Below are 13,248 nucleotides of genomic sequence, written 5' to 3'. Positions count from 1 at the left end.
ACACCACACAACGCTGTGGAATTCAACGGAATTATTTCTGAAAACACAACCAACAGCCTGCTTTCTGAGAACAAGCAGCTAAAGTCAAATGTGCATTTTTTTTCCCTAAGCACAGAGCAAAGTAATTTATCTAAAACTGAATGTTGTCACCAGTGGGCCCCCTGGGGCTCAATAAGCTGGTTGGTCTGGTTAAAGCTGAGAAATAACATCGTGACCCCTTCAGTGAATACAGACTGCAGTGCATTGGCTGTTCTCCAAGGAGACACCAGACCGCCTCAGTGGGGAAAACAAGATGGGGCATTGCTTTGAAAACTCTCCTAGGTGATCTCCCTGGCTAACAAAAGCGACTTATTCAGACCGGACTTCAGCCACTAGTCCATTCGGAGAAACTGAAAGAACCCGCCTAGCCCGCGGGGATGCCCTACTGCGCAGTGCGCACTGCGGCCTGGGAGCGCAGGGCGGGCGCCTCCGGGATTCACTTGGTGCTCGGCTCTGCAGCGTGCCTTGTCCTAGCCCCCCCCCCCCCCGGTTTTCACTGTCACCCACACGTGGCGGAAGAGCTCTACAGGGAGGGGATGGCCACTACCTCTGTCCTGGGATTCCTGAAGGTGCGCTGTCTTTGACACCTTTCTGAGGAGTCTGGCCTGGAAAGAGCGTTCATTCCTGAGCTGGATGAGATTAGCTTTGAACCTGCTTAGTGTCATGGCCTGAGACCCTCTTCCAGTTTCTCTGGCCAGATTCTCTCTGCTCGCTCGGCCTTAGTAGCTTCAAATGCATTCCAAGTCGCTCTCCCAATTTGGAGACTGCTGCCGCCTGGCAACCGGTTTAAAGCTGGTTGACCACCAGGGGCGCTCTAGGAATTGCAGTTTCTCTGAATGTACCAAGGTGTGTAAACCGTGGGCAAACGCAGAGCACCGGGATAAAGGAAAACACTGGTTTTCATTAGGTTCCCAGACCCTCCTTTCCTTGAAAATGAAGTTCCCACAAGAATGAAACTCTAGATTGTCATAAACGCCATCAACCCTGTAAACACAGGGCAGTGCCTGCTAGTGGGTACCCCAAAGAAAAATCGGAGAATGAGGGAAACAGTAAATCGGAGAACCCCATCAGCTGGGAGTATTTGAGAATTCGTCCTTGCTTTCCAGGTAGAGAAGCCACCAGCATTTACTAGGCACTACTCCTTTGCCAAGTTTTCTAGGCTTTGGCAGGCCAATGGGCAGCGGGGTAGAGCTGGCAGACGACAGCCATTTAGGGAGGACCTTATGGATGATGAGGAAGGTGAAACCCCAAACCTTCAACCTGAATCTGAAGGGTTATTGGCTACTTTCTCTCCACACCTAACCCTTGCCCGATGCAAAGAATATTCAGTATGTAACTGCTTTGTGTATAAAAGATGGCACTTTTCAGCATTCGTGGATAGCCACCAAGGTTCAGAAGCCTGGAGACCAGCTCTCTAACACCCATTGCTTCTACATGGCCCAGCCACCAGACACTTGGCTCCCATTCTCCAGTAATTCTCTCAGTGGCGCAAGGGCAGGTGCTTAGGGCTCGCCTGGAAGCCTTCTCCCGCGATTTCTGCAGTTCTCTTCATCCTACAGTCTGACAAGAGGTGGTCAAAGGCCGGACTAAAACTGAGTGCGGAGAGGAAAACAAGCCCACGTGTTCTTGTCTCCTCTGGCATAGCTTTCAGTCACTTGGCCCCAGAATTTCAGGGCGTGGTGAATGAACACCATCTGCCCTACCTCGTGCCCATCCTGATGCAGGGGCTAGAGTTAGCCGGGCTCCTTTTCCCGATCTCCTTTTGAGTGTCTGCTAAAATCCGGAGCCTAGGAATCTGCAAAAACTCCGAGCCCTGCATCTGAGCATGCGCCATCGCCAAGCGGCTTTTGGTCACAACTCTCCAGGCTGGGCTGCGGAGCGGCGGGAGGAGGGTGGAGGGAGAAACGAGGGGGCGGGGGGAGTAGAGAGGTGGAGGCTCGCGCGCTTGCGCACGCAGCTCCAGGGACCCTAGGTTTTCTATGGGATTCCCAATCTGCAGCAGAGATTCACCCGAGCGTGTTGCAGCGGCCACTGGGCTTGCAAGGCGCAATCCAAGAGGGATTTAAGCAGCCCGGAGCTCCCAGAAAAGAAGCGAGAGAGAACCACTCACAGAGACGGTTTAGCCGTTAGTCTGAATTAAATATATATATTTTTTGAAAGAACTGTTTAGTTTTATCATTTTCCTTAAGTGACGGTGCACAGCGCTATAACTGTAAGTGGAAAATATCATCTTCGTTGCATTTTTTGCATGTGTAGCGCAGCCGATTGTCAAGAGATGCTTGGGCTATTGTCACGTATTTTGCTTTGCATAGATGCTACTAAATGCATGGTGACAGTTGCCTTGGTTAACGTTAGTGGGTCGGAATGTGCTGCTGGTTCATAGGGGACCTTTTGGAATAATGCGGTGGGGGAAGGAGTGTTTATATGCGGCGTGTTCAGGGGACTTCGGCTAGATTAAAGACAGGTGAGACTAGGAGCTTTTTCAGTATAAGACTACAAATAGGTGGGTTTCCTTAGACGGACTTAAGTAGCTAATTAAACGACTGTGAAGTTTCCCAGTTGCTGATAAAACTATTGAGCGGTTGCAGTTAAGTACCAACCTGTCATACGTGGGATTGGTGCACCATTTTTTTTTTTCACGGTGGAGAAGCACAAAAGGTGTTTGCTAAGTAAAACTGAGTGGACGGGGCTGGTGTGGGATTGGTTGCTATGCAGGATGCTAGTGTTTAAAACCCAAGGAGTTAGGCGCACAAGTATATTGCTTAGTACTTGGAAAAATGCTATTTTCTTTTTCTTTTCCCTATTCGTCGCAATGATGAATTGTTAAGAAAAGCAAAGCTCTGTAGACAGCATCTTTGATTTTGAGCAGAGTCGAGAGTGGCTGTATGAAGACCTAACTAGCTAGCTACCTGACTCTGCATTCCGCATTCGCCTTCCGGAATGCAGGGCTGGGAACTGCACCCCTTGGCATGTTGCATTTGCTAATGTTGCTTTAAAGGAGAAAAGGTCGTTCTGTGTTTTTAACTCAAATTGGGTTGTTTCTGCCTCAGAAAGTGGAAGAGGGGTCTTCACAAGGTCAAACCCTGTTTGAGGGAAAAACAGATTACCAAAATATACCCTCCAAGGTGTGAGAATGTGTAAGGGCAGGGGGTAGAGATGCAGGGATGTTTCTCACAGGCAGGAAGAGGGGGAGAGCTCATCCCTGCACGAATGTACTCAGTGAGATGCCAGAGTGGGAATCCATTTTTCCAGAGTTGCCCTCCTGTCCATATTTTGGAGACTAAACTGAGATGGAATTGCTGGTGGGTGTGGAAGGCACAAAGTACACACTGTCTGAGAGCCACATCCCACTTGAAGGCATGAGAAGCCAGGGAGTTTTATATCCACATATTTTTCCCCTTAATTTAAAAGAATTTTAGGCTGAGACAAATTTAAAATGAAACTTGTGCAAACTCATTTTAGCCCATTATCATTTAAAGTGTCTCCATCTGCGTGTGTCGTGGGGGTGGGGGTCTGCATCATTGTAGACCGTACTCACCAGTGTCCTCTCACCAAGATCGGGGAGCTAAACAACCCCCAGAAAATGCTGCATTGAAGCAGACTGGCAGAATGGTATGAGGCAGACAAGAGAAGAGGGGCTGCTGTGTACTGGATTTCCACAGAAAAGTCAATCTGATCTCTGGGGTGAAAATAAATGAATGTAAGAAAGAAAAGAAACAAAAGAGAGGAACATTTTGCTCATCTTTTGACGGTTTGATCAGTCCAGCCATTTTTCAGCCCCTCAAAGGAATATGCGATTTACTTCAATGCATAAATTTTGGGCTAGAAAATTCGAGAATAGCCTCTCCCTGGAAATCCAAAGTAGACATCACACAGCCTCTCTCCTCTTCCTTACTCCAGGGCAGAAAGACCAATCGTGGTCACATTTGAGTCATACTCATTGCCATCCCTGAGTTGGCATCGGTTCAGTGACCTCTGTGTGTGTGTGTGTGTGTGTGTGTGTGTGTGTGTGTTGCTCTGCATGGGTAAATAGGTGGCAGAGGAAATGGGGGAGTCACGTATTAAACATCGCTGATGCTGTGCCTCAGATTCTCTGGCTCCTAGGTTGACAGGTATAGAGGCTCAAATCAGCCAGAGCCCTTTATAGCTCTTGTTTTACAGATTTGGAAATGAGGCCCACAGCCATGCAACTAGATGAGACCAATTAACTTCCGGTCTATGGGACAATTAAAAAAGTCATGTTGAGTGCAAACATTCTCTTCTCCTCTGCAGTGTTCAGCCTCCTCAGCGATACTGCTGTGGTCTTCAGATGTATGTGCCGTGCTCATTTCATTTGGCTTGAGATGGTCTTGCTGGGTGAGGAGGGCCTTTTACGCTCTCCATTGCCCCTCACCTCTAAGAAACCGGACTCATGGCGTTATGTTTGTTTTCCCTTTTGACTTTTAGTCTGCTCTCCCTGGCATCCTGTGCATCTCAGTTTATTTAAGACCTTTAGTGTTTCTGGGAGGCATCAGCAAACCAGAGGCAAGGGTAGATCCTGTATGAGACCTGCCTGGGGTAGATCCATTTCTCCTGGCTCCACTCCCAGAATCCCTCAGGGCCTCCAGGCTACAGAGATACTGCAGGTGCCATCCCCACCCCTCTGCCAGTCTAGCCTCCTCCCAAGCTGCTGCAGCTGCAGGAATGGGAATGTTGTGGAGCAGAGGAGCTGCAGGATAAACATACAGTGGACTCTGCCAACTCCCCGGGCCCCTGGAAGGCAGGAGCCAAGACAGAGATGTGCATCTCCAGGCTGTATGGAAATCCTCCAGGGGAAGTCACCTGCTGTGGGGTGGGTCAGAAAGGCTATGGAGAGAATGCTTGGTGGGGTTAGAGAGAAGGGTAATGAGGCTCCGTGACCCCTTTGGCGCTTTCGAGTATGCATGCATGCATACGCACACAGCTTTTCTTTGGGGTGGTATGTTCTTCCCTCTACGCAGCTTCCTTCACTCGTTAACTGAACAAGCGCCATAGTACATATATAGCCCGCTTCATCCCTCCCCACCCTCCGAATTCTCTCTTCTTTTCCTTATCCTTTGCTCCACCCTTCCCCCAATCTTCTCATTTTCCCCCCTTTTCATCCATAAAAAATATTTCTAGAGTGCCTACACACAGTTCCATGCCTTTAAAAGATAATCTTGGCCCTCCTGTTCTTTCTCCAAAAATATAATCTCCCAGACACTCAGGAAGACAGCTACAACCAGCACAAATGTCCCCAGGAGGCAATGCCAGCTATTCCTATCCCCCAGATGATGAAACATGGGGGAAGGGAGATGCAAGGTGGTGCAGGGCAGAGGAAGGCCTTGGTGGTGCTTTTCCATTCACAAAAGGAGATAAACAGCCTTAGATGACGTTTAATCTAAAAGGGGAAGAGTTCTGTCTTGGATATGTTTTATATATAAAACATATACACATATATATACATATACATACATATATAAATATTTTTTTCTCAGTTAATTAGCTGTGATGTTGGAATTTTGTCCCAGGCTGTTCTGGATACCAGGTAGCCTCAATGGAGACCGAGAGACCTGTGGCTGCTAAGGGCCTAGGAATATGTGAGCTTGTTCTGTAATTGAAAAACACGCCCAGGAATATTAATAACCTTCCGATACAGGATTTTCTAGATAGAATAGCATGACCAGGAGGGTTGTGTTTAGTGGAGCTGTATACACATGTGGATTCTGAACTGTTCAGAGGGACTCGCAAAGGAGTTTTGTAGAATGGCTTCCAGCATCTAGATCAGTAGCAAACGTGCAATTTCTTCTTGCAAAGCCCAGTGTGTTAAGGCCCTTCCAAAAGGTCATTTTCGTCGTACAGAGTGGTTTCTGTGCACCTCAGATTTGTGATTATTGGGAATGTAAAACAATTGTTTTTATAGAGGGAATTAAATTGAGTTCATAGGGGTTTAGGAATGGTTCAGTGGGTGAAGTGCTTACATGCAGATATGACACTCCACATGCAGACCCTAACACCTGCATGAACACCTGGGTAGAAGGGTGTGAGTTTATAACCCCAGTACTGGGGTGGTGGGGATAGGCCAGTCCTTGCAACTCACTGACTTGCCATCTCGGCCTAATGAGGCAGCTCCAGATCCCAGTGAGAGATCCTGCCTCAAACACAGAAAACAACAACAACAACAAAGGAAAGAAAACAAGGGGTAGATAGAGTTTGATGTATGGCTTCCATGACTTCCATGCATATGTGCACAGACATGTACACTCACACATGTACGTGCAAACACACAAAGAAGGGAACTTATTCAGAAAATCTAAGGGTTGACTTTGTCTATCTCAGCTTTATGTAATATCATACATTTATCACAACCTGAAAAAAGAAGAAAAGATGTGTAATGCCAAAGAATGATTCCTGTTTCTATCTCCCTCATAGTTATCTAGTCCATTCCTCTAACACAAATAATGTAGATGGTATTTAAGGAAAACTATCACCTTTAAGACTTTCTGAACAGTATGAAATCAAGGTTTTAGTGAGCTTTATAGTATTTCTACAATATCTACATATATTTCATAGCAGAAACTCTAATATTTCTTAACTGAATATTTGCGTGTAACTTTCAAATAAAGTAAGTCAATAATTTCTGTGAAGACCATATGCATAATTGATTCTGTTTTAAGTGTCTTTGGGGGAACTGGGGAGATGACTCAGTTGGTAAAGTGCCTGCTGCAGAAGTGTAAAACCCAAGTTGAATCTTTGCAACCATAGAAATTCCAGGTACAGTGGTGTACATCCATCACCCTAGCACTGATGAGGGCAGAGACAGGCAGCTCTCTGGAGTCAAGCAAGCTCAGTCAGTGGACTCTGAGATCAGTAAAGGGTCCTGTCTCAACAAAGAAGATGGAGGGCAATAGAGGAAGACGTCCAATATCAATCTTATATCCACATGTGTGCTCGTGAACACATGTACCTTCATGTGCATACACACAAACAGATGGGAATACAGGCATCCCACACACACACACACACACACACACACCACACACACACACACACACACACACACACACACCACACACACACACACACACCACACACACACACACACACCACACACACACCCACAAACACACACATATACCCCACACACACACATACACCACACACACACACACATACACCACACATACCCACAAACACACACATACACCCCACACACACACATACACATACACCACACACACACACAATTTAATACATTTTTACTAAAATTAAATATTATATATGAAAGAATATTTTATAATTTACTTCTAGTAAATTATACATCAGTTTTTTTTTTTTTTTTTTTTTTTTCGGGGCTGGGGAATCGAACCCAGGACCTTGCGCTTCCTAGGCAAGCACTCTACCACTGAGCCAAATCTCCAACCCCCCAGTTTTTATTTTCAAAGTAGAATACTGGGCTAGAGAGATTGCTCAGCCATTAAAAGCTAGGCTTACAACCTAAAAGACAAGAATAGCATGTCAATCTACTCTTTTATTGATTTTTCTTTCTATTTATTGAAAATGGATTTTTTTCTCACATAATATATTCTAATTACAGTTTCCCCTCCCTCTTAATCTCCCAATTCCTCTCCCCTTCCCTTCCCATCTGAATCCATCCCATTTATGACTCTCATTGTAAAACAAACATGTTTCTAAGGGAATTTGATAAAAATAAAATATAGTAAGATAGTATAAAACTGCTTATTAATAAGCAATTATATTGTCTATATACTAGACTTGACATTGACAGGTCAACAAGGAAAGATAAACATAGACAATGACAGCTATGCACTGTATTTACTTAGATATGGTCTTCGAAGCTATGGAATTATGTTAATGTGATCCCACTGTGAAGGGACCACAACACTGCATTTCCCATCAATGGTTTGCTTCTAATGATGGCTTTCCTTTCCTGGTTTGATTCATTGAGAACTTTGCTAGGTGAAGGATCTTGGTGATGCATTAAAAACTACTTAATGAATGAAACAAAAAATGGAATAGCGAATTATTTAGGAATCTTAAAACTTATTGATGCTTTAATAATAAGGGGCCTGTGAATACATTACAGAGATGCTCTATAAATGTTAGCTACCTTAACACACACGAAACAGGTAAGTTTCTTTTTCTGGGTATCTCCATTGTCTTGCTTCAGTGCCAGCCTTACAGAGACGGTCTGATATGTAACCAACGATTGTTTACTTTTGATAAAACATATGATAATAGCCATTATTTCCCATGACTTGTTGGATAATGTCTGGGTGAGCATTTTATACTCTTTTGTTCAAATTACAATTAAAACCTAGAGTGCTCTCATCCACCAAGTGGCTCTCGATCTCAAGATAGATAATACAATAATTGATAGCCTTTATAAAATTAGAAATTGGGTCTCTTAATTAAAGATATTTTATTTTAAAGACAGGCAGTGGTGGTACATGCCTTTAATCCCAGCCCTCAAGAGGCAGAGGTTGATGAATCACTGAGTTTCAGGCCAATTCGATCTACAGACAGAGTTCCAGGACAGCCAGGACTATACAGAGAAACCTTGTCTAGAAAAAAACAATCATTTTTTAAAAATATTTCTCACAAAACACAATGTTGACAGATCAGTTGAAAATATTATCAGTTATTATAGGTCCACAGACAAAACCTTATTTTTCTCAATTACCACTTATGGAAGCATCTTCCTAAAAGCAGAAACTACTTCTGTTTGCTTGCTATTTCAGATGTTTGAAAGACCTAAAAGTTCTGAAGAGCTAGGTATAAATTGATTCTTTTTACACATTGTTAACAGGTTGAATAGGTTTCAAAGCCTAGGTAAAAATTTCATTAAGGCAAATAATAAGGCCCTAATGTTTCTATGGTTTTGTATGTTGGAATGATTTTTTAAAGTTTGTGGTTTCTTAAACAGTAGGCTCTGTGTTACAGGATTCTCTGGTGTTTTATATTTGACACTGGTTGTATTAATTTGTTGCACGCATATGCTTGTTTCTGGTTTCTTGAGATCCAGTATTTAAATTATAATTAAAATGTCCCCTGGAAGACTAATCAAGCATTATCAATAGTGTCAAATTGCTTATTAATGTAGTATTTTATTTCTGAGCATCATCTGGTATTGTTCACGTCCAACTCTTCAGCCGGAACTTCTACTTGTTAGAATTCTTTAATTAGGTTTTTGGAGATCATGAAAAACTTAGTTCATTTCGAAATTTCAAATGTTATTGTAATTTTTATGTAACATGTTTGATGTTTGTTTTCTTTCTCACATAGGAAATTTTATGAAAAGCTAAAATGTGAAATCAGTTTAATTTGCCAATATAAAATTGTTAGTTTTCCTTTAATGATCATATAAGTACTCATATCTGCAAGGGAGATGAAAACCAATCTTTTAATCATCCATCAGTCTAGGCAGTACTCGGAAAAGTCCTCACTAAGACTTCACTTGACTTTTTTTTAAAAAAATGACAAGAAATATAATCTAGAATATCCAGGAGGGTATGGTAGGTAGCCCAAGCATATAATGTCACCAACTTGAGAAAGTAGGGAAGAAAGGCCACAAGCTCAAAGCCTGGAGCTGACTCAGGAAAGTACTTGCTGCATAAGATAGGAATTGAGGAAAACACCAACATCAACCTCTGGATCATGAGTGCGCGTACACACACACACACACACACACACACACACACAATCACAGAAACATACATGTACACATGTGTCAGCACACATACATGAACATAATCAAATACATAAATACACACACACACACACACACACACACACACACACACACACACACACACACACACACACACACCTATGTGGCTACAGAGAACAATCAGAGCCCAGTAAGCAACCTAGTAAGACTTTGCTTCAGAAGAAATAAAAATAAAAGGGGGCAGGGGAGCATAAAATCCTAAATTCAATGTCAAGTACTGGAGAGAAAAGAAAATCTTCAAACCAGATGCAGTCAGATAAAACCTGATATTTTATTGGGTCTATGACCTTCTATAAATTAGTTAATCTCTTGGACTCATTTTCTACAGTAATTTACAGCCCTTTTGAATACAAAATATACCATGTATGTAAGGTAAATGCTCATTGCTGAAACTATGTAACCAATAATAGATACCCTTCCAGAACACCCATTCAGAGCCTGCCCCACATGTGGCCCATACATATACAGCCACCCAATTAGACAAGATGGATGAAGCAAAGAAGTGCAGGCAGACAGGAGCCGGATGTAGATCTCTCCTGAGAGACACAGCCAGAATACAGCAAACACAGAGGCGAATGCCAGCAGCAAACCACTGAACTGAGAATAGGACCCCCGTTGAAGGAATCAGAGAAAGAACTGGAAGAGCTTGAAGGGCTCGAGACCCTTTATGAACAACAATGCCAAGCAACCAGAGCTTCCAGGGACTAAGCCACTACCTAAAGACTATACATGGACTGACCCTGGACTCTGACCTCATAGGTAGCAATGAATATCCTAGTAAGAGCACCAGTGGAAGGGGGAGCCCTTGGTCCTGCTAAGACTGAACCCCCAGTGAACTAGATTGTTGGGGGGAGGGCGGCAATGGAGGGAGGATGGGGAGGGGAACACCCATAAATAAGGGGAGGGGGAGGGATTAGGGGGATGTTTGCCCGGAAACCGGGAAAGGGAATAACACTCGAAATGTAAATAAGAAATACTCAAGTTAATAATAAAAAAAAAAAGAAAAGAAAAGGCCACAATGAAAAAAAAAATAGATACCCTTGGAAATCCTCCTTTTCATTAGGAATCAATGCCATTTTGGTCACTGTAGCACCATGTAGTTAACTGTAGAACAATCTCAAATAAGATACTGCGACAACCCTCAAGAAATCATGCCGAGTAGAGAAGAAGACAGATGCAATTCAGTAAGTCAAGTGAAATAAGAAGCTGGCACGGTCCAGCTGTGAGAACATACACCTGTAATCCCAGTGTGTGGGAGATGGGACATGAGACTTAGGAGCTCAAGGCCAGCCTGAGCTATATGGCATCCTATCTTTAAAAGAAAGAAATAAGACCAAAAATGATTTTGAGGCATAGGAGGAGAATCTCAGAAAGGAAGAAACGTCATCATGAAAACCTCGAAGCCCCGGTTTCTCTCAGTCCTTCCTTACATGCTCTCTCATGTTTTCTCCTCACACACTCCACCATATAATACCTACATATAACTGAGAACTGCAAAGGCTACATCAAGTTTGTTTCCTTACGCATTTGAAGCTCACCTATGGATTATTATTCAGTATAGGTAAATAGCACAGCCTCTGTCCTCCCTTACCACCCTGCACTGAATTTAGTAAAAACAGCTCAAGAGCCCTGCCTTGTTAAAGGATTAAATGTTATACTCCAACATTGCTACTCTTCACTACCTTCCAAAACACACCCTCCTCACACCCACCCTATTACTCAAACTCACCCCATGACTAATCTTTCAACCCATATCTGTGGGAGGAGACTTTTAGATTTTACTCTTTCATTTTTTTCTCTCAGGGCTTTCATAGTTTAAAAGAAAATCCGAACAGCTTTTTCCTAGTAAATCAAAAACTTATTTGCATATTTTCGACACACACACACACACACACACACACACACACAGACACACACACACACACTAACCTTACTGTTTTTAACAGTTCTACGAGCTGTTTTCCCTTTCTTCTAATCCTTCCCCTATTTACTGGGGCATATAAGTGATTTCTAGTCTACAGACATAAGGAACATCTTTTCCTCCCTTTACCATTGACAAATGTTGGTCCTCCATTTTGTGGCTTCCATACAAGGAAGTTCAAGATGAGTATGAAGTAGGATTTTTGGTTCCAATCTTCTGTGCTGATTTTCTTAGTTGTAAATAGAGGATTTAATATTACCTTGTAAGAGTGCTGAGGTCAACTCTACAAATGTACATATAGCCACTGAAATAGTTTAGCATCTAGTAAGCAATCTCTCCGCATGCAGACCTTCTTCGACACCCATCCCTCTCTTCCTGCCCCCCCTTCTCAGTCTGCATTTCATTATTTCTCCCACTCTAGCTTAGATGTGCTCGGCTGTATTTTTTTAAGAATGTTTGTCCTACTGAACCAGGCTGGGAGCAGAGTTATTGTTAACACGCACATGTGCCAGGTAGTGTCATGAGTGTAACATGAGAGAAACGATGCTAACACACTTAGAGTCCTTTAGAGCTGTATTTCTGCATCCAATTGAAAAAAATCTCTTTTATTGACTTAAGACATACTTTGTACTACAAAATCCAAAGTTTCATGTGGACAACATTCAACTGACTGCCAGCCGTCTCCCACTCCAGTGACGCAATGGTGTATTTAATAGAATCATTTCTTTCTTTGTGGTTTCTTCCAAGGTGCCTCTCACACCTGTACGACACTGCAGGAAGCACTGGACTTCACCTCTTGTGCCAGCTCTGTCTCAATCACTTGCATATGCTTTGTCCATCAAGAAAATGCCCATCACATAATACCAAGAAAATGGCAGAAATGAAGACCGTAGTGATTCATGCAGAATATGTGCACATCGGGGTTAGACTCCAAAAGCCTTATATTGCTGAGGGTTGTAGAAGTGCAGTCAAATGTAAATAGGCCATGAGCAAAGGGCAGCCCTCTAACAGAGGTCACAGAGGAAAGATATGCACATACAGGTAGATCAACACATACATTCATGGTATACACCCTCAGTATCTTCACTGTAGATTATTTACTAAATTTTTCAGCAAAAAATACTTTAGAGAAGGGGCTGAAGATATATCTTAGCTGTTAAGACTGTTCTTGCAGAAGATTCGAGTTTAGTTCACATGGTAGCTCATAATCGTCCACAGCAACTCCATTTGCAAGGGATCTGTTCCCCTCTTCTGATGCTAGGCATGAACACAGTACACATGCATACATGCAGGCAGCACTTACACATATAAAATAAAAATCAGTAAATCTTAAAAACTATTTTAGAGCAATCGATATATAATAAATCAGTGCTTGTAGAAATCCCATTAAGATGACATCTATTGAAAGGTCCCCATTTTGCATACTTGGAAATGATGGTGAACAGCTGATAGTAAGGACATAATAGAACTTATTTCTTGAAGATGGTTCTTCAAAGCTTTGATGGTTATTTTTCCTCGAAGACTTCTCTAGAAACATTTC

General features: G+C 42.9%; 1 protein-coding gene across 1 annotated transcript in view; it reads left to right on the top strand.

Moving 5' to 3' along the window:
• Positions 1-1,973: 1,973 nt before the first annotated feature.
• Vsnl1 (visinin like 1) overlaps positions 1,974-13,248 on the top strand; it is a 111,266-nt gene continuing 99,991 nt past the window's right edge. The window contains exon 1 of the mRNA XM_032907481.1: positions 1,974-2,251. The gene's annotated coding sequence lies outside the window, so the exon portion shown is untranslated. The remainder of the gene's footprint in view (positions 2,252-13,248) is intronic.

This window comes from Rattus rattus, chromosome 7 (assembly GCF_011064425.1).
Source record: "Rattus rattus isolate New Zealand chromosome 7, Rrattus_CSIRO_v1, whole genome shotgun sequence".
In the NCBI taxonomy this organism is placed as follows: Eukaryota; Metazoa; Chordata; class Mammalia; order Rodentia; family Muridae; genus Rattus; species Rattus rattus.
Note: the sequence above shows the minus strand (reverse complement) of the source record. Positions and strands in the feature narration are given on the sequence as shown.